The sequence below is a fragment of the Triturus cristatus genome, chromosome 9, assembly GCF_964204655.1.
Source record: "Triturus cristatus chromosome 9, aTriCri1.1, whole genome shotgun sequence".
Classification (NCBI taxonomy): domain Eukaryota; kingdom Metazoa; phylum Chordata; class Amphibia; order Caudata; family Salamandridae; genus Triturus; species Triturus cristatus.
The window spans coordinates 459615371-459641889 of record NC_140592.1 but is presented as its reverse complement, the minus strand read 5'-3'; the positions used below and the strand labels follow the sequence as shown (position 1 = coordinate 459641889).

The 26519-nt window shown below is 52.8% G+C and overlaps 1 protein-coding gene across 1 annotated transcript in view; it reads right to left on the bottom strand.

The window, feature by feature from the left end:
• Positions 1 to 26519, bottom strand: part of SPTBN4 (spectrin beta, non-erythrocytic 4) — a 1597753-nt gene that overhangs the window by 817178 nt on the left and 754056 nt on the right. The window lies entirely within an intron of this gene.

Genomic DNA, 26519 nt, shown 5'->3' with positions numbered 1-26519 from the left:
AACTTGGAAAAGAAGTGCAAGAATCTTAACATGCATCTAAGAGGGAAGAAGTAAAAAACATTCAAATTCCTAAAGGAAACTACAGACAGAATACACAGAAAGTAATGTACACAGGATGAATACACCTTGAAAAAGAGGTAAAGGTGTGAGAAGAAAGGCTTAGAAGTATCATTAGAGTAAGTAAGCATTAATAAAGCCAATAGGGCTGTCTTTTGTCTTGTGTTCTTATGACAGACAATACTACAGGCACACCTACAGTACGTACAAATGGGGCAAACTGCCAAAATTACAACTTCTCATACACACAAAGGAGATATACATAAGGCACACAAGCCCCGAGACAACAATACAGGCAAACATGCGCACATGGACAGCAGTGCCAAATTACAAGTTGGTGGTGTGTATGTTACAAATAAATTAACAGAACCATAGTAAACTAATTTGTACATGAAAAAGATAAATTGATACAAATAAAAGTTCCACTACTTACGGGAGTTTAGAAAGTTGGCTTTTTGCAGAACTGTTATGTCTAGCAACATAAAACTCAGTAGGTTTCGGCACCCACCCCTAATTATGTGTGTGCTTTCCACATCATAAATTTAATCCCAGTGAGATAAATTGATACTCACCCAAGGCCTGATTGCAAGTAAGTAGTGGCGGCCAGCACAGGGAAGAGTGGTGCGGTTCAGGGAAGTCGACATATGACAGGATAAGTTAAATTAAATCTAAAAAAAAAAAAAAAAACACCTACCTTGCGCTCGATGAGTCAAGCAAAAGGTAAGTGGTTTTACTCATTTCTTTAATTTAATGTAACTCATGCTGACTCTCCATAAACCGACCCCCCCCCCCCCCCGTCTCACCGCTATTACCTGTGCCGGCGATGACTGCAAGAAGGCTTGCTGATTTTTACTGATACATACAGACAGAAAATACAGGCAAATACAGATAAATACAGACAGAAAACAATGTGCTTCTTGTCTGTATTTATGTTTTTTAAAGCGGAATCATTTGAAAAATTATACTTCTTGTCGATACACAGAATGGGAAGTTTAAAAAACAGGTTCAGATTTCCCTGAATACAGGCATATGCTAAAATATATGAATATTATAATTAGGGCTCCCGGTTTTATGGTATTTAAATTTTTGTAATTTCTGTCTGTATTTATCCATATTTATTATTTGCTCATTTGGCCTGTATTTATCCATATTTCTTTTAGGTTTTGTGAAAAAATTAAGCTGAAATGTGTATATTTCTGCATTTATTAAACCAGTTAATGTGCACTCGTGCCTCAACACCTGACAGGTTCCAATGATATATACATAGTTAGATGGTAAAATATGCACTTCTAAGAAAATATGTACATTTTAGTATCAAGGATGTGCTAATCTACTGCTGTTTAAGGCTATTTACTAAAATCCCTATTTTTTCGTATCCACTTGCTTGTCAATCTGCACAGCTATAGCCCTGGCAGTCATGATTGACAGCATTTAGAGTCACTCAAAAACAACCCATAGTTCCGTTTTTATCCACATTTAAAAATAAATACAGACAGGAAAATAAATAGTTTTCTGTCTGTATTTATCTGTAAAAATCAGTAAAAACGGAAAACAGGGAGCCTTAATTATAATGCTCATAGTTACCTGTGGATGTAATGTTTTGTTATATTTGGCTGCTTAAATTGCTACAACTCGAAAAGTAGCAAAGTAAGAGTGCATGTTTATCGGTTAAATAAATGTGGTAATATACCATTTTACGGCTCCATGTATTCTCAAAACACAAAATAAATATGGATAAATACCAATAAGATGGTCAAAAAATAAATATGGATAAATATAAATGGAAATGTTAAAAAACAAATACCATAAAACCAGAAGCTCTAATTACAAGTGACACATTATATTACAACTGGATCGCAACTAGAAGTAGTACAATATTTATCGCACCTAGTATATGGCATATGCGTGAAGATCACACCCTCAGTTAAATTTCAGCAGGTCAAACATGCCACAATATAACAGAAACAAAGGGTCCTCTGTTTGCTGGGAAATGGAAAAGCTGTATGCTATTACCCAAAAACTAAAAATATTGAATTGTACAAGGTTTCTTGCTCCAAGTAATTACCAGGTGCGATAAAGATCTCACCCTTGGTTTATTTGGAGCAGGTCAAAGATGTTGGCGTTAAACAATGAGAAAGACCCGCGGTTTACTGGGAGATGTGGATTTTTAGTGTGATATGCTCCAAAATCTGTATGTTGTTACCCCAAAACCCGGACTATGCAATTGTACAATGTTTATCGTTCCCATCTAGTAAATAACAGGTGTGAGAAATATAGCACCCATGGGTAAATTTCAGCAGGTCAAACCTGTCAGAATTTAACAAGGGGAAAAGACTATAGACACAGATTTTTGAAGCGGTAAACTCCACAAGCCGCATGTTAATACCCCCAAACTCTGAAGATGCGATAATTATCACATCTCCTAAAATATCAAACACCTTAGCCACAGATATAATAATTACTACAGTTACTAATAATGAAATGAAATAAAAGAAAAAAGATAGTTTTAATTCCACCTAAATTGCTGTGGAGCTGAAACTTGGAAACATGTTCTATGTCGCACACCATAACAATTCTCAAAAAAACAGATATTCTCTACTAACTTGGGCCACATTTACATCCTTCTGCTGACAAGCTTTTGCCACGGATTCAGAAGTGATTTGCATTTTGCCCAGAATCACAGGATTTTGAGCGTCCCTGCCGAGACTAGATCCCGGTTCCGCAGCTTCCAGGTCGACCACTAGCCATTAGGCCACATCCAGAGCAAGGGAGCCTGAAGAGAAGAGGAATGACCTCGACAGAGAACCGAGCTGAATTTGTGAACCTGAAGCAGAAATGATGATGACTGCACAGCTCGTGCATACATAGGGCGACAAGAAATTTTAGATGTCAGATAACTGAGCGGGCTGTTTATGAAGACACTTGAAAGCCATGAAGAAGACTTTGAAAGTAACATGGAACTGAACTGTGAGCCAGTGGAAGGCACACCACCCACCATGCGCGTGTGACGCCAACACTTTTCTTGATCCCATAAAACACCCGCGCAGCCGCACTTTGGGCCCTGTGAAATGTAGCACCATGTTACTCATGTAAACTGTGTCGGACTGGCCTATAGGTTTACTGGCAGTTTGTGGACCTGTTTTAGTGCCTGCCGTGCTGGTTTTTATAGGTTTTTTTCCCGGATAGTAATTACCAGAAGCATTGCGTACGGTCTCCCATACCTTCCACCTTTGTAGATTTACTGCTGTTTAAGTATGACCTCCTCAAAAGTAGCACAATATTCAGCTTTATACAATAACCATGCACTGTTTTTCTCCTTTATACTTAATTCATTGTAATATGAACATGATGACGTCACGGTGAAGGTTTAGTGCTGAAACAAAACAATATCAACTCCCACTTAGCCGTTACCTTGTTGACGTACAATATTTAGGTAAGAAAGAACAGGCTGACTAAAGACTGCTAATCTTTTGTACACTTAAATCTCACTTTGTCACATGTTGTATGCATGAGCTTTTCTGTTTTATGCAATGTTTTTTGGCCCATATTCTGTGACTGTGTCTGTGGCGCTGAGGTATCAGAATAATTGTAATGTGTGTTTAAATAGGACAACAGGAATCAATACAATTATTTAATGTATTTTCATGCTCAATGCGAGGAGGTGTCATTAAAGCCAGAGCTGTTGATGTTGGAACTGGGGAACCTGGTTCGAGTCCCGGCGTCGGCTCAACATCTTGAAATTCTTAACTTAATCTCCCAGTGCCTAAAAATGTATCCGACCTAGTGTTATGTAGCGGTTCTCATGTAAATCGCGATATAAACTGCAAAACAAATAATAATAATACAGGGTGCAAATGTACATAAAAGGAAAACTGAGGATCAAACAGTAGGCCTTGCCAAGTAGACAAATCACTGATAAGAAAGATTAATTATACAATGTAATCACGTGATTTCCTAAGCAAACCATCTCATTTCAATACAGTGTCTTTTCCATTCATACTTCAGCGTTTATTCAAAGCATTTTTACAGGCTCTGAAACAACCCTGCCATTAAGCCATTTCTTTCCGGGGAGTTGGTGCAGGGCCGGGTTTAGCGCTGGTGGCGCCCAGTGCACAGTATTTGTTGGCTCTCCACCGACATGACCTCCTTCTCTACTAGCTCCCTCAGTTACCCTCCAACAGTGCCCCTCGTCTGTCCATAGCCCCTCTCTGACATAAATTTCATTTTTTACAGCGCCACTGATAGCCAGTGGCGGCTGGCAGGGAACAGTGGCAGAGCGGGAGGGGCGTGAAAAAAACTACCTATTAAAAAAAAAACATACCTCTTCCGCCGGCCGTGTCTCTCCGCTTCCCCTCTGACGAGTCCCGGAACGGAAGCAGGAAGCACACAGGCTCCGCTGAGCCAATCACAACGCTGCAATGCAGCGTTGTGATTGGTCTGAGCGCCGTGGTTCGACGCTCAGACGGGGACTATAAGCCTGTGCATGCTCCCAAAGTGCGCATGACTGTGCCAAACCGTCATGCACACTTAGAGTGTGCCCACCACTCCTACCCCAGTGACCCCAGCCCCTCATGCCCTAACCTAGCCCCATAGCTAAGAAAAACATAATGATAACAATGTTATTATCATTTAATTTTTCCCTTTTTTCACTGCACTGGCAGCAGTGGCGCGACGCTCCTCCTTAGCGGAGGGATCCGCCCCGGCTCATAGCTCACTCGCACTCAGTTCTGTGGGTACATGTTCTCTGCAGCAGGCACAGTAACCCTCAGCACCACTTTGTGTTGAGTCAAAACTGCCACTAGACATTTCCGATCTTTCCCCAGCAGGAACATTAATCATCAGAGTTAACTTGACATTTTTATTTTTGCCTGGAAACCGCCGGACGGATGTACAAGGAATTTCACCTGCTTTTAAACCAATACGTTATTTCTAAACAGCCAGCAGCTGCACTGGTCGCACCGTCCTAAAGCCGGCCCTGAGACGATGGGCCTGATACATTATTCTCAGGTCAAAAACAGTGACTGGTTTTCTCATGTGTGAATATTTAAGTGCTTCAACGTATGTACAAATCAGTCAGAGCAAAGACAACCATTTGGTAAGATTCTCTGAATCCTGCTTTTTTGCCATTGAGACAGGATTCTCTGCTTGTGAATCCTTCAGAAAGGAACGGAGGCCTGCGACGGACACTAGACCTCTATTCATGCCCTCCATTTTCTCAAAGTGACATTTTTTGCTGCTGCCCCTGCCCTTAAAGGCACAGGGACTGCAATCAAAACAAGAATTGGCAAAGCCAATAGGCCTCGCCTGTGCATGGCCTATTGGTTTTCCCAATATGTTTTAGCCATATCGTACACTAGCGTGACTGCTGTTCAACATGGCTAAAAGTTAGTGGCGTAGAGGAGAGTGGTGTGGAGTGTCGTGGAGTGGAATGGCGAAGAGTTGAGTAGAGTGTCGTAGAGTGGAGTGGCATTGAGTGTCGTGCACTGCAGTGGCACAGTGGAGTGGTGTACAGTGGAGTGGCGTAGATTGGACTGGTGTAGAGTGCATTGGCGTAGGGTTTTGCTAAGTATAGTGGTGTAGACTGCAGTGGCATAGAACTCAGCGGCATGCAAAGCAGCATCGTAGAATGAAGTGGCATAGATAAGAGTTGTGCATAGTAAAGTGTAGTGGTGTAGAGTGCAGTGGTGCAGAGTCAAGTAGTGCACAGTAGAGTGGCAGTGGCGTAGAGTACAGTGGTGAACAGTGCAGTGGTACAGAGTAGAGTGGCATACAGCAGAGTGGCAGAGAGTGCAGTGGCACAGAGTGCAGCAGCATAGAGTGGAGTGCTAAAGAGTGCAGTGGCGTACACTGAAGTGATGCAGAGTAAAGTGGCACAGAGTGCATTGGTATAGAGTGCAGTAGTGCCAAGTACAGTGGTGTAGGATTCCGTGACGGAGAGTGCAGTGTTGCAGAGTAGTGTCATAGAGTGCACTGGTGTAGAGTGGCAGAGAGTGCATTGGCATAGAATGCACTGGCAGAGAGTGGCATTGAGAGCATTGGCGTAGAGTGCAGTAGTGTAGAGTAGAGTTCAGTGGCAGAGAGTGAAGTGACAGAGTGGAGTGGTCCAGGGTAGTGTGCAGTGGCGCAGAGTAGAGTGGACTAAAGTGTAATGGCATAGAGTAAAGTGGAATAGAGTGCAGTGGTATAGAGTGAAGTGGTGCAGAGTAGATCAGAGTGGCGTACAATGGATTGGCGTATAGTACAGGGGCATAGAGTTGAATGGTACAGAGTTGAGTGCATTGGCATATAGTGCAGTGGCATAGAGTGCAGTGTGGCACACAGTGGAGTTGTAAACAGAAAGGTTGAGCAGAATAGAATGGAGTGGCCTAGAATGGAGAGGAGTAGAGTGCAGTGGAAAAGAGTGCAGTGTTGTAGAGTAGAGTGGCATAGAGAGCATTGGCATAGGGTGGAGTGGTGCGGAGTAGAGTAAAGAACATAGAGCGCAGTGGTGCAGAGTGGAGTACAGTGCAGTAGCACAGAGTGGAGTAGAGTGCAGTAGCGTGGAGTGCTGTAAAGGGTATCAATGGTGCAGAGTAGAGTGCAGTGGCATGGAGTAGAGTGGCAGAGAGTCAATTATGCATGGTGTTGTAGCACACTGCCACTACAGACAGCACATTTTCAACTGAAACGACCATTACAATTGCACAGAAATACAGTTTTACTAATAAAACTATGCAGCGCACAAACGATAATATGAAATTGGCATCACCTAGTGTATTAATTTGTTTTGATAGTATTAAATAATTTGTTTCCAACACACTTCTGAATTAACAAAAATTGTGCTTCATTTGTACTTTCCTAATTCTGATATATTCTAAAATACTTGCGCATTTCACTTAAATGTTGTGTGCTTGAACCCCCCGTACCCCCAGTAACCAGCAAGCTTGTCAAATAAATCCTCTCAGTCAGAGTGAGAAAAGGAAACAGCAAGCTCCCTCTGAGGACAGAGCCTGCCCTTTGACCTCTGTCTTTAAATGCACAGCAAATGTGACAAGATAAGGATAAGCTTTACAGACCAATTTACAGAAAGGATCACTCATGGAAGAATATAAGGAGAAGTAGTGTGAAAAGGCTTTGCTCCTTGGGAGAGACAAACTCATGCTGGACAGCCTAAAATAGCCAAGCAAATAGAAAGCCAAAACATGTGAGTTACAGACCACAAAGCCAATGATAAGCAACAGGCGGACTGTATTTCCAGGGAAGCTTTCTGAATGACCTCAAGATATCTTTAGAAAACAAGAAAGCTGCGCTGTCTGGTAGGCTTCGACCTAAAAAGTAGCATGGTCCAAAGGACATTGCAGGAAGCGGGCAGCTTGCCCCCTGGACCCATGTGTGCTCCCACTAATGCTCACAGCCAAAGGGTGGAAGCTGTCCCACATAGATAGTTTTTACTTTGCAAACTGATAGCACACTCTTTTGTGTGTCTACATCCAATCAGTGGTTTGGTACGGCTATTAAGGTCGCAAAGCAATAATACACTCAACTGCAAACCGTTAGGGAAGGGGACGGCCATGTTTCTTTCTCTTTTGAAAGCGATTTGTAATGGGTCACAAAGCATACATAGCGATAAGCACCGATATTTGCAATTCACAATGCACCTTTGATACGCTGCAACCCTGGATTTTGTTACTGCACAACCTGTGGTTTTAAGAAATGCTAGCATTGTGACCACAAAAATTAGTACATCAAGTCTGCTGTCTGAATGGATGGAAGTAGAGCTGGTCACAGGATCTCTTGCGTCGGCTTGTTATAGAAGATGAAAAAGGACTCACCATGCTGGGGTTGCAACAGGACAAGAAACTGCTGTTGAGTGAGTGTGCTCACCATTCACAAAAGACATGCAATGTTGTGAAAAGTGATCTCAGGAACACACATAATGTGTGCATTAGAAATGCCACAATAGACGGTAAAATCTTTGTTGGCTCTTTCCTTAAAACTTCTTTAAAGCTGCAACGTAAAGCCGCATCACCACATACAATTACTCCAGACACAAGGAAACTACAACTAGATAAAAATCCCCAAAATTCGGGTACACAAAATGAAATAAAAAAAGGAGGCAATTTAAAAAATCACAATGCTGTACAAATAAAATGTCCTCTCTAAAATTATTGGAAGATCCTTTACTGCAGAGAATTTGCAGTCCAGGGATAGAACGACAGTCAAGCATAATAAAAGCACAGGCTGTTTCAAGGGTATATCTATGTATACACACCAACACACCAGATTCAGGCAGGAAACGCTCGATTTTTAATGCAAAAAAACTAATTTACTTTAGCTTTCTCCTGCCTGAAAATTGACTCCACTTGAATGCAAGTCAACGTGGAAAATAAATTCTCCCAATTTATTTGTCAAAATCTCCTTCCTTCCTTCTTCTTAAAGTTGATATACATGCTTAAGAATCTCGTATACGTGTGTCATATGTAAACTATGATGGTTACATTACAAATGACACGTTGCCAGTCCACGTTATCACACATAAACATGCGTTTCAAGCATGATGTGCACACACTCCTCCGGTTTTAGCATACTTGACCAAAGCACCTGATTTTTATTTCGTGTATTCTTTTACTTTGAGCACGAGGGGCTGAGACATTTGCTTTCATTGGCTCGCTATGATCCCAATGGCTTTCAGCGAAAACAGCAGAATTTACATACATTTGCATTCATTAATGCGTCGTCTCTTCGTGCGTCCCTTAGCTGCCACGTGGGCCTGTGCTGACATTTTAGCACCCTGCCAGGCTTGGTAATAAAAGGCCATGCATGCCCCTGACGTACTATCTACGGCCTAAATGCCAGAGGGTGATAGCGTCAAGCTAATGTGATGGTAAGGACCATCGGCATCCAATCACGTGATCTCGCTGTTTCCAACATCACTCAACAAAACATGAATCGCCGAGAGCATACACTCCGCCAACAGCCTACTACTCTCATCTATGGCTGTTCTGGGTCTGCTGCTGTATTATTAATTGTTGGTAAATAGAATTTTACATAGCATTTCCTGAGAATGTTTGTATTTCCTTCAGGACCGGCTGTAGTGCGAGCGACCGGTGCAGCCGCACTTGGCGGTGAACTTGGGGGGGAGGGGGCGGGGTGGGGGTCGGGGGGGGGGGGCGCTGTGTTCAGGAATAATTTATGGGTTTGAAAGCACCTGCTGTAGAGTTCCTTGTGTGTTCAGCAGTTTTTGAGGCAACTATAAAAATGCTGATTAATGTTCCTGCTGTAGAGGGATCGAAAGTTGGTCTAATGGCAGGTTTGACTCATCATAAAGTAGCGGAGGGTTAAAATGCTTGCAGCAAAGAATGTGCGCCACGCACCACAGATCTGTATTTCATGTGGATAGCTCAGTGGGTTACTGCTGTTGCCACAGAGATCCTTTCGTTACTTGGAGTTCAAAAACTACAATCTTAATATAGCACAGTGACCCATTAACTGTAATCAAAGAGTTGCATGCAAAACTACATGGTATAAGTTAGAATGTTATGTTTTTTTTCCCCAGTCATTCATTTTCATCATCATCATCAATCTTTATTTCGACATTAGTCATAAAAGTATACAAATAGTTAACATTAAAAAGAGAGAATCGACAAAATTAGTGCAAATATACAAGGCCATACAACATTATACAATACCTCCGTACAATTTAGATTTTAAAAAGCCTCTTCATGGCAGCTATGACACTATGACGGGAGGATATAATTTCCAGGTTGTCACAAATCCTTCTTTTCCTCCACATAGCTGTCAAAAATAATGACACAGCACAGACTATTACAGAAGTTAGATCTGTTTTAAAAATTCGATAAGCGTGCATACAGTGGTTGAACCCCAGATTTTTGCAGACGGGAACAATCCAGCACCTTCTGAACTTTTTGTAAGCAGAAAAATAGTATGTGCAGTTCAGTTTCCTGATCGGCATCACAACCAGGACAATTTTTTGGAGAGAGAGGAGACCATTTACTCGTGAAGGCTCTTCTAGGTAAGGTGCCGTATCTCCATTGCAAATACAATTTTCTTGTAAAGTATGGTCTGATATCATTTAAAACACCCTCAAGGACGGGGGCGTGGTCTCGCCGCGGACGATGTGAGTCGCGCATTGACGAGGCTCCAGGCCGCCGCCGATGAAAACAGCCTTTACAGCGGGACAGCGGCTGTGGAGACGATCTGGCTGGCGGGGACCGGCTGGTCGCTGTATTCGGGCAGCTGCCTGGCGACTTGGAGGTCCCTGGCTTGAGCAGAGGCGAGACGACGCGGCATTTGAGACGAGGCATCGGCGGGAGAGAGCGCGACCGCCATCTTGGGTGCCCTGACTCGCCGCGCTGCGGTGTGAATGCGCCTGGCTGCTCCGGGAAGAGAGACGCCGGAGAGGCAACGCAGACGGGTGGCGGAGCGGCGACAGCACCGAGGCGTGTCAGCCTCTTAAACACGCGGGCTCGACAGCAGGAGAGACCGGGCTTGTGGGGGGCAACGGCCGCGATCTTGTGGTCCGCGTCTGGCCCTGGCCCGTAGCCCCGGCTGCACGACTGGTGGAGCCGCAGCGGAGGTGGGCCACGCTGAGGCATTGAACTTGGGGCGGATCGCTGAGGCTGGTCTGGGAGTACCCGGCGACACGCATTGCGCCTCGTTGCCCACGTGGAGCTGCGGTTGTGTGGCGGCGCGGCTTGCCCTGCTGCCGTTGCCCTGTGTGCCCGGGGACCCTGGTTTGGACCTGTCGGGCCCGGGCCGGTGTACTGTGCCGCTGGCTGGCGCGGAGACTGTGCCTGGGGGCGCCAGCTGATCGCGGAGTACGGCCGAGGAGAGCCTCCAGGAAGCCACATGTGATGTAGCGGACGACCACTACAGCGCCCAGATCTGGTAGGCCGGGACCTCCCGGAAGAGCTGCGAGACTGGTGGGGTCTGAAGGAGACGGCGAACGGCGCGACTGACGCGGGGAGTGTGGGACGGCCCGGTGGAGAGGACCATCCACGGTGGCGCTGGGGGCTACGAGATGCCGGCTGTCCCCTTGAGAGACTGAGTGGGGGAGGCTTGACCCACGCGGTGGCTGGACGAGGGAGGCGATTGAGAAAGCGACGCACTCGGGGCGCGCCTGGCCCCAGCGAACTGTTGCCTGTGGCCCCCTGCTTGCATCCCCGGACCAGGTGGGGGTGGACTGGTGCTGGGTGGAGTGAGGCCCGTTCCCACGCCTTGACTCAGGAGCTTGCTAGTGGCCCGCATTGCGTGACGACCACCCCCCCGGCTGCGGGTCGCCTCTGGAAAGGCTGGCCGCCATCTTGAGGGCTGGGAGTGCCCTGCGGAGTGGACGGCGCTGTGGGAGACCCCCGTTGAACGCCGGCAGATGTAGAGAAGGGCCCCCCGAGGCTGGCTGGTGGTGACTCTTGGGGCCTGGATTGGTGTGGGGCCCGGCCCGGAGGATCCCTGTGGGTGCCCATAGCTGCGGAGAGTGGGCCTGCCCCTCCGTACCATACTGCGGCCCTCGCCTGTAGAGACTGTTGAGGGTTCTGGGCCCCGGAGCGCATTCGCGCGCTTTTGCCCCACCGGTCCGGCCCCCGGAGACCGATCAGCGCTGGGCGCGAGTCCTTGGAGAGCCGGGGGAAGCACCGAACGACGACGTTGCCCGTTGCGGAGAGTGTTCCTCGGGGGGTACCTGCAGCCTCCCTGAATCCCGCCGGGGCCGGATCTGCCCGGGGGCCGTCTTGAGGTACGGGGGGCTTCCCAGCTGGGCCTGAGGCCGGTGGCGACTGCGTGGCCCTTGGGGTGCTGAGTGCGACCTATTGTGGCCGCCTGGCGGTGCACCTGCCCTCCGGGGGGCCAGATTCCACACGGGGGGAGCGGCCCAGCAGTGTCCCTGACATGACCCGCACGAAAGCAGCGAAGGGGCCCCCGGCGGACTCTAAGGACACCTCAGTAATGGACCTGTGGGGCAAGTCGGGCACCATGCCGTCGGTAGCGGGCACGTCCGCTGAGCCGGTCACCCAGTCCTTCATGGCGCTGTTTATGCAGGAGCTCAAGGCGGAGATTGGGTCGCTTCGTACTGAGGTGCAGGCCTGCGTTAAAGACCTTCGGAAGGACGTGGGGGAGCTGGGCGACAGAGTGGATGACATGGAGAAGACCCTGGATGCTCGCACAGAGGATCAGGAACGCCTGTGGCAGCGGTTGGCGACCCTAGAAGAACAACACGTCGAGCTCCAGATCAAACAGGAGGACTTGGAAAATAGGGGGCGCCGGAACAACATCCGCATTAGGGGTGTCCCATCTGGGGCGGAGGGCACAGATATCATGACATTTGTGGCGGAGTTGCTCCACGACATCCGCGGAGACGACGATGCCTCGCCGCTGGCGCTGGACCGAGCGCACAGGGTCTCGGGACCGGCGGGGCGGCCTGGACTTCTGCCGGACATCCTGACGCGGGTCCACTTCTTTGTTGAGAAGGAGGCGATTCTCAAAGCTGCCAGAGATAAGCCCACGATTCACTACAAAGGCATGTCCATTCAGCTGTTTCAGGACCTAGCTCCTACGACTCTCAGGCGCCGCATGGACTTCAGGCCCATCACGGACAAGTTGAGGGAGCTTAATATTCGCTACCAATGGGGACACCCCTTCGCCATCATGTTCCAATGGGACTCCAAGCGCCGGGTGTTGCGCTCCTATCGGGAGGCAGCCCAACTGCTCCAGATTACGGACTCTCCGCCAGCTAGCCCCATGAGGCGACCTGTTGTTCACAGATCTCCGCTGAAGCCACAGTGGTCCACCATGCGACGATCTCGACGCCCTTCTTCGCCGGAGGGCAGCAGGGCGTCCCGGGACAAGCAGGATATTATCCAGCACATCAAGTCCCTGGAGGGGGGCCCGTCGCTGTCAAGCTCACAAGCATCTCCCCTCAAGTGAAGCCCCATAGGGGGACCGCCCCAAGTTGGAACCGGTCTCTGGTATTGAGCGGACCTCCTGCCGGTTCAGACTTTAACCCACCAGGACGATCCTGATTGCCTGCACCTGGCGACGTGGCTGGCTGCGAGCTTTTGCCTGTTGCGGGATCTCCCTCTTTCCTGAGGAGGCGGCGGCCCGGAGTGGGCCTTACTGACTTGATTTCCCGGTCTGGCGATGACGAACCCCCACACCTATCCATGGGAGAGTGACATCTCCGGGGCAGCTTGTGCCGTAGTGCCTGGCTACCCCCTTGTTAGACGGACCGGGAGGGTCGGCCGAGGACAAGGGGAGAGGTCTCCGGGGAGAGCCGTCTCCAGCGATCGCACAGACGAGTAACTCCCCCCCCACAGATGTACACCACACAAGGATAGGATTTAACGTTCTTTATAAGCGATTTCTTAAGGTACGGTGGAATGGTACAAGGAGGTCTGGACTCAGGGGTCCCCTCGATTTTAGTCTCTTGGTTTGGGGAAGGGGGTAGCGGGACAGTCTGGTTACCAATCTGGTAGATGCGATGATGGATAGCTCACAATCCTCGAGCTTGGTGTTCTAGCTGAGATGGGCCGCGGCAGCGCCAGCAGGTCCCGGTGAAGGTGGTCGTTACACGGTCCGCGGCAGCGCCAGCAGGTCCCGATGAAGGTGGTCGGTACACGGTCCGCGGCAGCGCCAGCAGGTCCCGATGAAGGTGGTGGTTACAACGGTCCGCGGCAGCGCCAGCAGGTCCCGACAAAGGTAGTAGTTACAATGGTCCGCGGCGGCGCCAGCAGGTCCCAACGAGGATGGAGGATGTAGAAGGCCGCGGCAGCGCCAGCAGGCAGGACGACAGTTCACAAGGCAGGGCTACGGCAGCGCCGGTAGTCCGTCAAGGATGAGTTCTTCTCGGTGTCTCTCGACTCCAGGATACAACTGCCTTCCTGCTCTGGAGCTGCCCTAGTTATAGGTCTGGCGCCCTTTGATGTCCGGACCCTCGCACTTGGAGGTCGGGAGGTCCGGGATGAGGGAGTCCAGACACCCAGCAGGGGGGTGGAGCCAGCGCCCGGGGGCTGGAGGGCGATCGGCACCTGGCGGGGGAGAGCCATCGACACTTCTTTCTCCCATCGACCTGCCAAGTGGTCCGTTCACCTCCTGGGTGGATGGTGGTGCCGGGATGTCGGGGCCTGGCCAGGCCCAGGGTTAGGGTCGAGCTGAGGCCACGCGGCCTCGTGGTGCAGTGTCCAAGATGGCGGCCAGTCCGGCCGGGGAAGCCGGTAGTGGTTCGGCCCCATGATACATAGATGTCCGGGGACAGGAGTTCCGTCGGGAGACGGGGTGCGGGTTGTTTCTGTGGGTAACACCTGGAGGGCCGGGGCTTGGGCCCTGTCATGCGGGGAGGGAGCAAGCCCTTCATGTGGCCTGTCCAACATGCGTCCCCCCCAGCTGAAGGCGGGGAGAGTCACCCATCCTCTTGGGGACTCTCCTCGTCGAGGCGGAAAAAGCGTGACAGGCCATCTGCGTTGGCGTGGTCTTGGCCCGGTCGATGTTCCACAGTGAAGTCCATCCCCTGCAGGGAGATGGACCAGCGCAATAGTTTTGGGTTTTCCCCCCGCATCTGCATTAGCCACTGCAGGGGTCGATGATCTGTTTGCACCCGGAAGTGGGTACCGAAGAGATAGGGCCGTAGCTTTTTGAGGGCCCACACCACTGCGAAGGCCTCCCTCTCGATTGTGCTCCAGCGCTGTTCTCGGGCCAGGAGGCGTCTGCTGATGAAGGCCACCGGTTGGTCAAGTCCCTCGGAGTTCAGCTGGGAGAGGACCGCCCCGATGCCATGGTCGGAGGCATCCGTTTGCACAATGAATTCCCGGCTGTAGTCGGGGGCCTGGAGCACAGGGGCAGTGCACAGGGCGGCCTTCAGCGTCTCGAAGGCCGCTTGACAGTCTGGGGTCCAGTTAACCTTCTTCGGGTGGTTTTTGGATGTGAGCCCCGTGAGGGGCCCCACAATGCTGCCATAGTCCCTCACGAACCGCCGGTAGTAGCCGGTGAGCCCCAAGAAGGCTCGGACCTCGGTCTGCGTGACTGGGGGCTGCCAGGGCTGGATGGCAGCGATTTTGAGTTGCAGAGGGGCCACCAGACCGCTTCCCACCTGGTGTCCAAGGTAGGTCACTGATCCCTGACCAATTTGGCACTTGCCGGCCTTGATTGTGAGGCCGGCCCGCTGGAGGGCCTGCAGGACCTCTCGGAGGTGGTGGAGGTGGTCGGACCAGTGGCGGCTGTACACAGCAATATCGTCCAGGTAGGCGGCGCTGAACTCCTCGAGCCCCGCCAAGACCTGGTTTACTAGTCGCTGAAAAGTAGCGGGGGCATTCTTTATGCCGAAGGGCATGACCTTGAAGTGGTAGTGGCCATCGGGGGTAGAAAAGGCGGACCGTTCTTGGGCCCGGGGTGTGAGACCGATCTGCCAGTAGCCCGCTGTCAGGTCGAAGATGCTGAGGTAGCGGGCAGCCCCCATGCGGTCGATCAATTCATCCGCTCGGGGGATGGGATGAGCGTCGGTCCTGGTGACAGCATTCAAGCCCCGATAGTCGACGCAGAATCGGAGTTCAGGAGTGGTTTTGAGGGGGGCCATCTCCCAACCTTCTTTGACTAGGCTGAGGGGCCCTCGCACAGGGTGCCCGTACAAGAGTTCGAAAGGGCTAAAGCCGAGGGACTTCTGGGGAACTTCTCGATAGGTGAAGAGGAGACACGGCAGTAGTACATCCCACTGGCAACGGAGGGGCTCTTCCAATCCCCCAATCATTCCCTTGAGTGTGCGGTTGAATCGTTCAACTAGTCCGTTTCCTTGAGGGTGATAGGGGGTTGTGAATCGGTAGGTGACCCCGCACTGTTGCCAGAGGGACTTCATATATTTCGAAATAAAGTTTGTGCCTCTGTCGCTGACGATTTCTCGGGGGAAGCCCACCCGGGATAAGATCCCCATTAAGGCCCGGCCGACCACCGGGGCTGTTACAGTTCGCAGGGGCACAGCCTCGGGGTAGCGGGTGGCGTGGTCCACCAGTACCAGGATGAACTGATGTCCTTGTGCTGTACGGGGGTCCAGAGGCCCCACAATGTCTATTCCCACCCTCTCGAACGGGGTGGTGACAACTGGGAAGGGTTGCAGAGGTGCTTTGAGTTTGCGGCCGCTCTTCCCGCTGGCCTGGCACGTGGGGCAGGACCGGCAGTGGTTGAGGACGTCGTTTCTCATCTTCGGCCAGAAAAAGTGGGTCACCAGGCGACTGTATGTTTTGTCCTGGCCCAGGTGTCCAGCCAGAGGGACATCGTGGGCCAAATTTAGCAGGAAGTCTCTAAAACGGAGGGGCACCACCAGCACTCGACTGGCCCCTAACTCCGCAATTCTCTGTTCACTGTATAACAGGTCGTTGTCCCAATAGATCCAATGGGCACCGGTGGTGTCCCCTGCGCTCTGGGCGAGGGCTTGCTGGCGGAGTCCCTCGAGGGAGGGACAGGTCTTTTGCTCTTGACGGAACTGTTCCTGGGTGGGCCCCCCTTCTTGACGCCACTGAGCCAGGTCGGGAAGGTCCGGGGGCCGGGCTACCCCTTCGGGGGTTTGCTCTGGGGGGTCGGTGTAGTCTGTGTCCTCTACTTGATCGATCGGGGGAGGAGGTGCAGGCCATTCTGGTTCTTCGGGTCGGGGGATGGCACGGGCGGCCATGGACCGGGTGGTTACGCACGCCCAGTCCGGGAGGCCCAACATCCCCAGGTGCTCTCTTCTCTCGACGGCGGCCCACGGGGAACTCTCAAGATCATTCCCCAGGAGACAGTCCACGGGGGCATCATCCCGGACCGTCACTTTCAACATGCCGGAGACTCCTCCCCACTCGAAGGGGACGCAGGCCATCCGACATAGACTCTCCGAATTGTCGGCTGAACGGACGGGGCAGAGAATGTTCGGCAGGATCTGCTCTGGTTTTACCAGGTGACAGCGGACGGCCGTCACACTGGCCCCCGTGTCACGTAGTGCTTCGGCCTGGCGTCCATTAATGTTCAGCCACTGACTGTATTTTCTGGTGTTGGCGGGTAGGGGAGCCCGCGGGACCATGTCTTTTCCCCCTAGGCACGCTAGAACCATGGCGGCCGGTTCCCACTCTTGTGCCTGCTCGTATTCTTCTTATTCTTCAGAGATTTGTTCTCCCCCCAGGGCGGCGGCAGCTACCTGGCGGGGTTTTGGAGTTTGGTTCTGTGGACAGTTCGGGTCATTGGCGTAGTGGCCGACTCGCTGGCATCGGTGACACGTGACGTTGGCTCGGAACCCCGGGCGCATCGGGGGGTTGCCCCGGCTGGCCGGGGGCGGGGTGCTGGCAGCGGGAGCGGCCGGGACGGTGTCTCTTCCTCGTCCCTGGCCTCCTCCTCCTCCTCGGGGATGGTGCTGACCTTGGTTGTTCCGGTTCTGTTCGTGTGGCCCTCTCCGTCCCACTCGGGAGCTTTCCCACCGGTCAGCTTCGGCGGCGAGTTGCCGTGGGTCCGTCAATTTACTGTCGAGGAGGTGCTGCCTGAGCTCGACGAAGCAGTTGTTAGAGAGGTGCTCCCACACCATGAGATTAAAAAGTTGCTCGTAGGTCGTTACGTGGCTTCCCTTGATCCAACCCTCGAAGGCTCGGCTGAAATAGTTGACATATTCCACCCAAGTTGTACCCGGGATCCGGGTGCAGTCTCGAAACCTCTGGCGGTACATTTCGGGTGTGAGCCCATATCGGGTGAGTAGGGCAGCCTTCATGTGGTCATAGGATGACATCTGATAGTCTGGGAGCTGTAGCAGGGCATCGCGGCCTTCGTTGACGAACCTCCCCCACAGGCCGGCTCCCCAGTCACTTCGATCAATCCGGTGGGAGGTCATGGCGATCTCGTAGGCCTTGAACCACTGTTGTATGTCGTCCTCTCGGACATACTCTCGAACGACATCCTTGGGGATGTGGACTTTCTTTTCTGTCGCTCCCGGGGTGCGCGGTCGCTCGGGCACCTCCGGTTCTTTGTTCTGCTTCCGTAGGTCTATTTCTGCCAGTTTGCGCTCGTGTTCGTATGCCAATCTCTTTTCTTCAAGTTCTCTCTGCCTCTGTTTCTCTTCCCGTTCTTCTCGGAGCCGCAGATGTTCTAGGTTCAGTTTTTGCTCGGCTAATTTTAGTTTACCGTCCATTTTGAGCCGTGCCATTTCTAACTCATGTAGTCTGTTTTTTTCTCTTTCTTGGATTTCTTCCTGCGAGAGGCTCGTTCCTCGCTCCTCGGGAGCCGTGGTGTTCCTCTCTGATGCTGCAATGTTTCGGTCTGGGGATCTGGCGACCCCGGTTTCTGCCCACGACTCAATGGCGTGCTTGAAATCGTCCTTGGTACTCAGGCCGGTGGTAGCAATGCCTAGTTCCATGCAGAATTGTTTCAATTCACGATGGCTGTATTCTTCCAATTTCTCCATCTGGAATTTCTCGGTGGATCCGCTCTCTTTGGTTGACATTGTGGTTTTGTCGTGGGGTGAGCTACTCTCTGTACGATTACGCGTCGATTCGGATCGCGCCGCTGGCCACCAATGTTAGACGGACCGGGAGGGTCGGCAGAGGACAAGGGGAGAGGTCTCCGGGGAGAGCCGTCTCCAGCGATCGCACATACGAGTAACTTCCCCCCCACAGATGTACACCACACAAGGATAGGATTTAACGTTCTTTATAAGCGATTTCTTAAGGTACGGTGGAATGGTACAAGGAGGTCTGGACTCAGGGGTCCCCTCGATTTTAGTCTCTTGGTTTGGGGAAGGGGGTAGCGGGACAGTCTGGTTACCAATCTGGTAGATGCGATGATGGATAGCTCACAATCCTCGAGCTTGGTGTTCTAGCTGAGATGGGCCGCGGCAGCGCCAGCAGGTCCCGGTGAAGGTGGTCGTTACACGGTCCGCGGCAGCGCCAGCAGGTCCCGATGAAGGTGGTCGGTACACGGTCCGCGGCAGCGCCAGCAGGTCCCGATGAAGGTGGTGGTTACAACGGTCCGCGGCAGCGCCAGCAGGTCCCGACAAAGGTAGTAGTTACAACGGTCCGCGGCGGCGCCAGCAGGTCCCAACGAGGATGGAGGATGTAGAAGGCCGCGGCAGCGCCAGCAGGCAGGACGACAGTTCACAAGGCAGGGCTACGGCAGCGCCGGTAGTCCATCAAGGATGAGTTCTTCTCGGTGTCTCTCGACTCCAGGATACAACTGCCTTCCTGCTCTGGAGCTGCCCTAGTTATAGGTCTGGCGCCCTTTGATGTCCGGACCCTCGCACTTGGAGGTCGGGAGGTCCGGGATGAGGGAGTCCAGACACCCAGCAGGGGGGTGGAGCCAGCGCCCGGGGGGCTGGAGGGCGATCGGCACCTGGCGGGGGAGAGCCATCGACACTTCTTTCTCCCATCGACCTGCCAAGTGGTCCGTTCACCTCCTGGGTGGATGGTGGTGCCGGGATGTCGGGGCCTGGCCAGGCCCAGGGTTAGGGTCGAGCTGAGGCCACGCGGCCTCGTGGTGCAGTGTCCAAGATGGCGGCCGGTCCGGCCGGGGAAGCCGGTAGTGGTTCGGCCCCATGATACATAGATGTCCGGGGGCAGGATTTCCGTCGGGAGACGGGGTGCGGGTTGTTTCTGTGGGTAACACCTGGAGGGCCGGGGCTTGGGCCCTGTCATGCGGGGAGGGAGCAAGCCCTTCATGTGGCCTGTCCAACACCCCTGGACTGGAATAGGACCATGTTGGCCGTCTTTGTGTTTTTATGGTTTGTTCTGTTTCCTTTGGCCCTCTCCCTTCCCCTGCCCTCCCTTCCTCTGGGTGCCCCTTAGACGGGGGGGCCAGGCTAGCGCCTGGTTGATAGGAGACCGTGCTGCTTCCCTTATGGCTTTGGAGCTATGATGTCGGACCCTTGCTGGAAAATTATCTCCCTTAACGTAAAGGGGCTTAACTCACCCAACAAGCGCCGCCAAATATGGCGGTATCTACTGCTCCAGAACCCTGACATAATTCTTCTCCAGGAGACCCACCTCCTTAGGGCAGATGTCACCCGCATGGCTCACCCCCGCTTTCCTCGGCAGTACTGGGCCTCGGCCACCACCAAGACGGCGGGGGTAGCTATCCTCTGCAGGGCAGGGATTTCCCCGGGCGCTGCCAAAGTGGTTAGGGATGGCGAAGGCCGTTTCTTGCAGGTTGAGATCAAGAGGAGCCATCGCGCGCTTACCCTATGCAATTTCTATGCTCCTAATCAGGGGCAAGATGCCTTTCTGCGCAGGCTGATTAGGGAACACCTTGAGCCGGTGAACACAGATCTTGTAGTGGGCGGTGATTTCAACCTGGTGTGGGATGCGGAGCTCGATCGCTGTGGAGGGGCCTTTCACGGGGTGGGGGCCATGTCTGCGGTGGTCAAAGACGCCCTTGGGCCTTAACTCTGGTGGATGTCTGGCGATACCTCTCGCCGGGTCGGCGCGATTACACGTACTATTCGCATGCACATCGCTCCTATTCTCGTATAGACATGTTGCTGGTCTCACACGCCCTGTTAGGGGATGTGGCTGCGGCGGCGCACTCTACCATATCCATATCTGATCATGCCCACGTGGAACTGTGTCTACGTGAACACCGCACGGGTCCTCCGCGCTCCTTTAGGTGGCGGTTTCCTGATCACGTCCTTCGGGACCCGGTGGACAGGGAGGAAATACAGGCGGCTATCCTGGCGTACTTCGAGGCGAACGACCTCCCGGGGACCCCCCTTCCCCTCCTGTGGGATGCGTTCAAGGCTACCATACGGGGTACTCTCACTGCAATCGCTGCTGCAAGGGCGCGAGAGGCGCTGCTCTATGAGACCAAGCTTACACGGGAGGTCCAGACGCTGGAAAAAATGGACCAGGAACGGCCGCTGGCGGCACATAAAAGACGCCTGGCGATCCTTCGCGGCCAACTCAGGGCGCATCGGACAAACAAGGCGGAGCGGGCCCTGTTGTCGCTTAAGCAGCGATACTATGCCGGGGGAGACAAGGTGGGCAAGGTCTTGGCGCGCCGCCTGCGTACACGAACAGCGAAGGCCCATGTGGCGAAGCTACGGAGGGCGGACGGGTCGTGGGCTGTCACAGAAGTGGACAAGCTGTAGGAGTTTCAGGACTTCTACGCGAGCTTGTATACCGCCGACCCACCGGGGGCGGATTTGATCTCGTCTACCATGGGCGCCTGTGTTTGGGATCCGTTGAGTGCGAGTCAGTCAGAGCTTCTGGAGGCTCCCATCACCTCGGCGGAAATGGCTGGCGCTTTGGGTGATCTTCCGTTGGGAAAGGCACCGGGCCCGGATGGACTGCCGGTGGCCTTCTATCGCGCCTTTTGGCCGCAGCTACAGCCGTATCTTCTCCAGCTCTTCAACTCATTTGATGAGCGGGAGGGGCCCTCAATGGACATGGCAATGGCCGAAATAGCCCTTATACCGAAACCCGGGAAGGACCACACCCTTTGCTCCTCCTATCGGCCCATTGCCCTGCTCAATACGGATCTTAAACTGTATACTAAACTTCTGGCCAAGAGGATTAGCGCTCACATGCCCAACCTCATTGAACCGGACCAGGTGGGGTTTATTCAGCACCAGCAAGGGGCTGACAATGTGCGTCGAGTGGCGCACATAGTGGGGAAGGCTAAGCATTGGGGGATACCTGCCTGCTTACTCTCGCTTGACGCCGAAAAAGCGTTCGACCGTGTGGACTGGTCGTTCCTGCGGGCGGTCTTGCAGAAGGTGGGCCTGGGTCCGAGGATGGTGGCGCGCATCATGGCCCCCTATATCTCGCCGGTGGCTCGAGTGCGCGTGAATGGCCAGCTCACGCAGGCCTTCCCAATTTGCAGGGGCACTCGGCAGGGCTGTCCCCTGTCGCCCCTGCTGTTTGCGCTGACCGTGGAACCTCTTGCAATCCTGGTGCGACGGGCCCCCGACATCCGGGGTATATCGCTACGAGGGGTGGAACATAAGATTGCTCTATTCGCAGATGACCTTCTCCTCACTCTGTCTGACCCGTCGCGTTCACTGCCAGCACTGCATCGCCTACTCCAAGACTTTGAGCGCTCCTCCGGGCTTAAAATCAACCATACGAAATCTTGGGCCCTCAATATCTCGATCCCGGCCGAGGAGCTTCCTTCGCTCCAAGCGACTGTCCCGTATCAATGGACAGCTGAATCCGTGCGCTATCTGGGCCTCAATTTGACCCCAGATTTGGCCACTTGGACGCAGGCTAATTGGCAGGAATATAAGCTCTCGGTCCTGCAGGACCTGCGCGGGTGGAAGGCCCTACCGCTTTCCTGGCTCGGGCGCCTTAATACGATAAAGATGTCGATTCTGCCAAAGATTCTCTACCTCTTCCAGACGCTGCCAACACCGATTCCGGAACATCAGATACAGGGACTGCAACGCGAATTGGTGGCCTTTGTCTGGGGCGGGAAGAAGCCGCGCCTCTCTAATAAGCTCTTGATGCTTCCCCGCGATAGGGGTGGCCTTGCCCGCCCGAACCTCCTCGAGTATTACTGGGCGTCACATCTCCGATATGTCCTGGAATGGGGGGCATGGGAGAGCGAAAAGGTGTGGTTCCACATGGACCGGGCCGTCACTTGCCGTCCATTGTGGGATCATGCCTGGCTCCCCCAGGAGGCGCGTCATCGTAGCGCTTATATGGCCGTACCCACTAAGACGGTCCTGGAGATCTGGGATAGGGTGTCGGTTCGCCAGGGGCTTACCACCTTCCCGTCCCCCCACACTCCGATTGCGCGGAACCCGCAGTTCCCCCCGGCGTGTCTCCGCCCTACTTTGCGAATTGGACGGAAACTGGCTGTCGTACAATTGGGAACCTCTTTGCGGGAGGGGGTATAAAATCCTTTGCCCAATGCCAGCTGGAATTCGGGCTGCAGGACAGCGACAGGTTCCAGTATATCCAGCTTCGGCACTGGATCCAGGGCTTCTCCTTGACTCAGGCAGCCACGCGACCCTTCACCCCGTTCGAACAGCTCGCTCGTACATTTGGGGCGTATAAGGGACTGATCTCCCGCATTTATGGGGTGCTACAGCGGTCGCAGCGTTCGGACCCCCACCCCTACCAACTGCATTGGCAGACTGTTCCCGGCTCAAGTGTTACTCCCTCTCAATGGGCCAGGCTCTGGAGAGACATCCCAAAAATTTTACGCAGCATTCCCCAGCAGGAGTCGGCCTACAAGGTGATGACTCAATGGTACTACCCCCCTGCCCGGCTTCAGAAAATGTTCCCCACGACATCCCCCCTGTGCTGGTGCTGCACGCAGGCACTGGGTGACTTTATCCGTATTTGGTGGACATGCCCCCTCCTGGCTATCTTTTGGAAGGAAGTCTTAAGCCATATCAAACGGGTTCTGGGCTACCCCCTACCTGCGGACCCGTTGGTGGTGGTCCTGGGCCTCAGACCAGCGAACACACGAGCCATGACGGGTCGTGATCGGAGCCTGAGCCTTCACATGCTAAGTGCTGCCAAACAGACGGTGGCCCTCTATTGGAAGAAGGCAGAGACGCCCTCCATAAACGTATGGTTCACTCGCCTGTGGCATGTGGTGGCGATGGAGCTGCTCACGGCACGTCTTCAGTTCCGCGACACTCACTTCGAGAAACTCTGGAGGCCTTTGGTGGACCACCTAGGGCGCCTGGAGCATGCTCGATTGCAACCACCACGTCTTCGAGCCCTACGGCTCTTCGATGACGCGCTATGTCCTGCAGACCCGGGGGGTTTCTGGGGGTCGCTGACTGATAGGTGATTTGGGATGGCCTCTGCCACCCCCCGAGTGAGGGGAGACCCCTGCCTTTGAACTACTAGGCCCTCCCAGCCTCCATGGGCTGAGGATGGCGGTGATGGCACTCCTGCCCCTCCGTCGACTCCCCTCGCCCTACCCCCGTCCCTCTCTTCCCGTTCCCTTTCCCATCCTCATCCTCCTTTTTCTTTTCCTTTTCTCTTTACGTTCTTTAATCCCCCCTTTTTTTTTCTATATCATTATTGATATTATCTGTTCAATTGGTCTCCATTTTAGGGACTGTTCTGAAGGGTTCACACGCGGCAATATAGAGGTATGGCGGGGGCGCCTGGTAGCGCGTTCTTCCTTTGCCATGCTCAGCCTAGCGAGGATGGAGTCAGCTTTTACTTTAAGATGTCCTTGCTGGGCGATTGGGGAGGCATGAGAGCGGGGTGGGATGTCTCTAGTACGGGGGCCTGCACGGGGCGCGACTGGAGCCTCTCCATCTGCCATTGCTTCCTGACGCACCGGCAAGTGCTAATGCTTACCCTTCTGCTGTAACGATAGAAGTAGACATAGAACTCTACCGGGGAGAGACTGCATGTACCTCTGCACTTGGGATATGGCCTGCCCCTCTGATGTCCTGGGCCCTCGCCCTATGGTGTCTATGTTCGATGGCTGCCGGCCTATATGGTTGTAGGCAATACAGCTGTGTACTACGCCAAGTGCGACCCTTATAAAATTTAATAAAAAGTTGTTTGTAAAAAAAACACCCTCAAAATGATAAAAATCTTTAAACAATAGAAAAGTTTGTGTTAAAATGGAAGCGTGGGATTTCTGTACAGAGGCAATTAATTTGGCTTCATAATAAAGGTTAGCCAAATGCTTACGTGAAACGCTAATACATGCTGTCGCCGGGTCTGACCAGAGCAGCGGAAGGCCCATTTTCCCCAATTCCTCCTTCACGTACCTCAGCCAAGGATGTTTCCCTGCATTAGGGAGCCCCAGGACTTCCAGAAGTTCTTTTTTATAGTCCTGAAGCTCTGGGGTAATCCAAATCCTCCACCAGAATGTTAGAGGTTTGAGACCCAATTCTTCATCTATGGATCTAAGACCCAGATCGAGTCTCAGTGGAAGTAAAGGAGTACTAGGGGGAACGGCCAACAACTGCCTTAGGAATTTATTTTCTGTGACTGTGATCTCCGGACGGCAATAAGAGCCCCAGAGTTCACCACCATAGATTATCCGCATTAGCCTCCAATCTGCCATGCCCGGGGGGCAAAAAGCCCAATAGACGCCAAGGAGTTTTTTTGGGGCAAATTTGAATTAGGGTGGGGGCTCCCACAATGGGCATGCCCATGCCCCCACCCCCAACCCTCGCGAAAATAACAGCATTCCTGCTCCCCTGGGGGGCAGATGGGGCAGTAGCCCCCAATCTGCCCCCCAGGGGGGCAAAAAGCCCACTAGATGCCAGGGATTTTTTTGGCAAAATTTAATTAGGGTGGGGACATTGGCATGCCCATTTTGGGTAGCCCCCAACCTAATAAAAATATGCCCAAAAACCTCCCTGGTATATAATGGACTTTCTACCCCCCCCCGGGGCAGAAGTGGGCTTTAGCCGCCAATCTGCACCACCGGGGGGGGGGGGCAAAAAGCCCACTAGATGCCAGGGATTTTTTTGGGGCAAATTTGTATTAGGGTTGAGGGTCCCAAAAAGGGCATGCCCATGCCCCTATGAAAATTACAGCCTTCCTGCTCCACTGGGGAGCAGATGGGACAGTAGCCCCCAGTCTACCACCCCGGGGGGCAAAACACCCACTAGACGCCAGGGATTTTTTGGGGCAAATTTTAATTAGGGTGGGGGCATTGGCATACCCGTTTCGGGCAGCCCCCACCCTAATTAAAATTTGCCCCAAAAACTCCCTGGCGTCTAGTGGACTTTCTGCCTCCCCTGGGGGGCAGATGGGGGCGTCAGCCCCCAATCTGCCCTGCCAGGGGGGCAAAAAGCCCACTAGATGCCAGGGATTATTTTGGGGCAAATTTTAATTAGAGTGGGGGCTGCCCGAAACGGGTATGCCAATGCCCCCACCCTAACTAAAATTTGCCCAAAATAATCCCTGGCATCTAATGGGCTTTTTGCCACCCGGGGAGGGCAAATTGGGGGCTACTGCCCCATCAGTCCCCCACGGGGGGCAGAAAGGCTGTAATTTTTGAAAGGAGGGGGTGGGGGCCTGAGCATGTCCGTTTTAGGCAACCCCCACCCTAATTAAAATTTGCCCCAAAAACTCCCTGGCGTCTAGTGGACTTTCTGCTTCCCCTGGGGGGCAGATGGGGGCGTCAGCCCCCAATCTGCCCTGCCAGGGGGGCAAAAAACCCACTAGATGCCAGGGATTATTTTGGGCAAAATTTAATTAGGGTGGGGGCATTGGCATGCCCGTTTTGGGCAGCCCCCACCCTAATTAAAGTTTGCCCCAAAAACTCCCTGGCGTCTAAAAGCCCACTAGACGCCAGTGATTATTTTGGGACAAATTTTAATTAGGTTGGGGGTTGCCCAAAACTGACATGCCCATGCCCCCACCCCCTCCCTGCAAAAGTTACAGCCTTCCTGCCCCCCGTGGGGGACAGATGAGGCAGTAGCCCCCAATCTGCCCCCCCCTGGGGGGCAAAAAGCCCACTAGACGCCAGGGATTTTTTGGGGCAAATTTTAATTAGGGTGGGGGCATTGGCATGCCCGTTTTGGGCAACCCCCACCCTAATTAAAA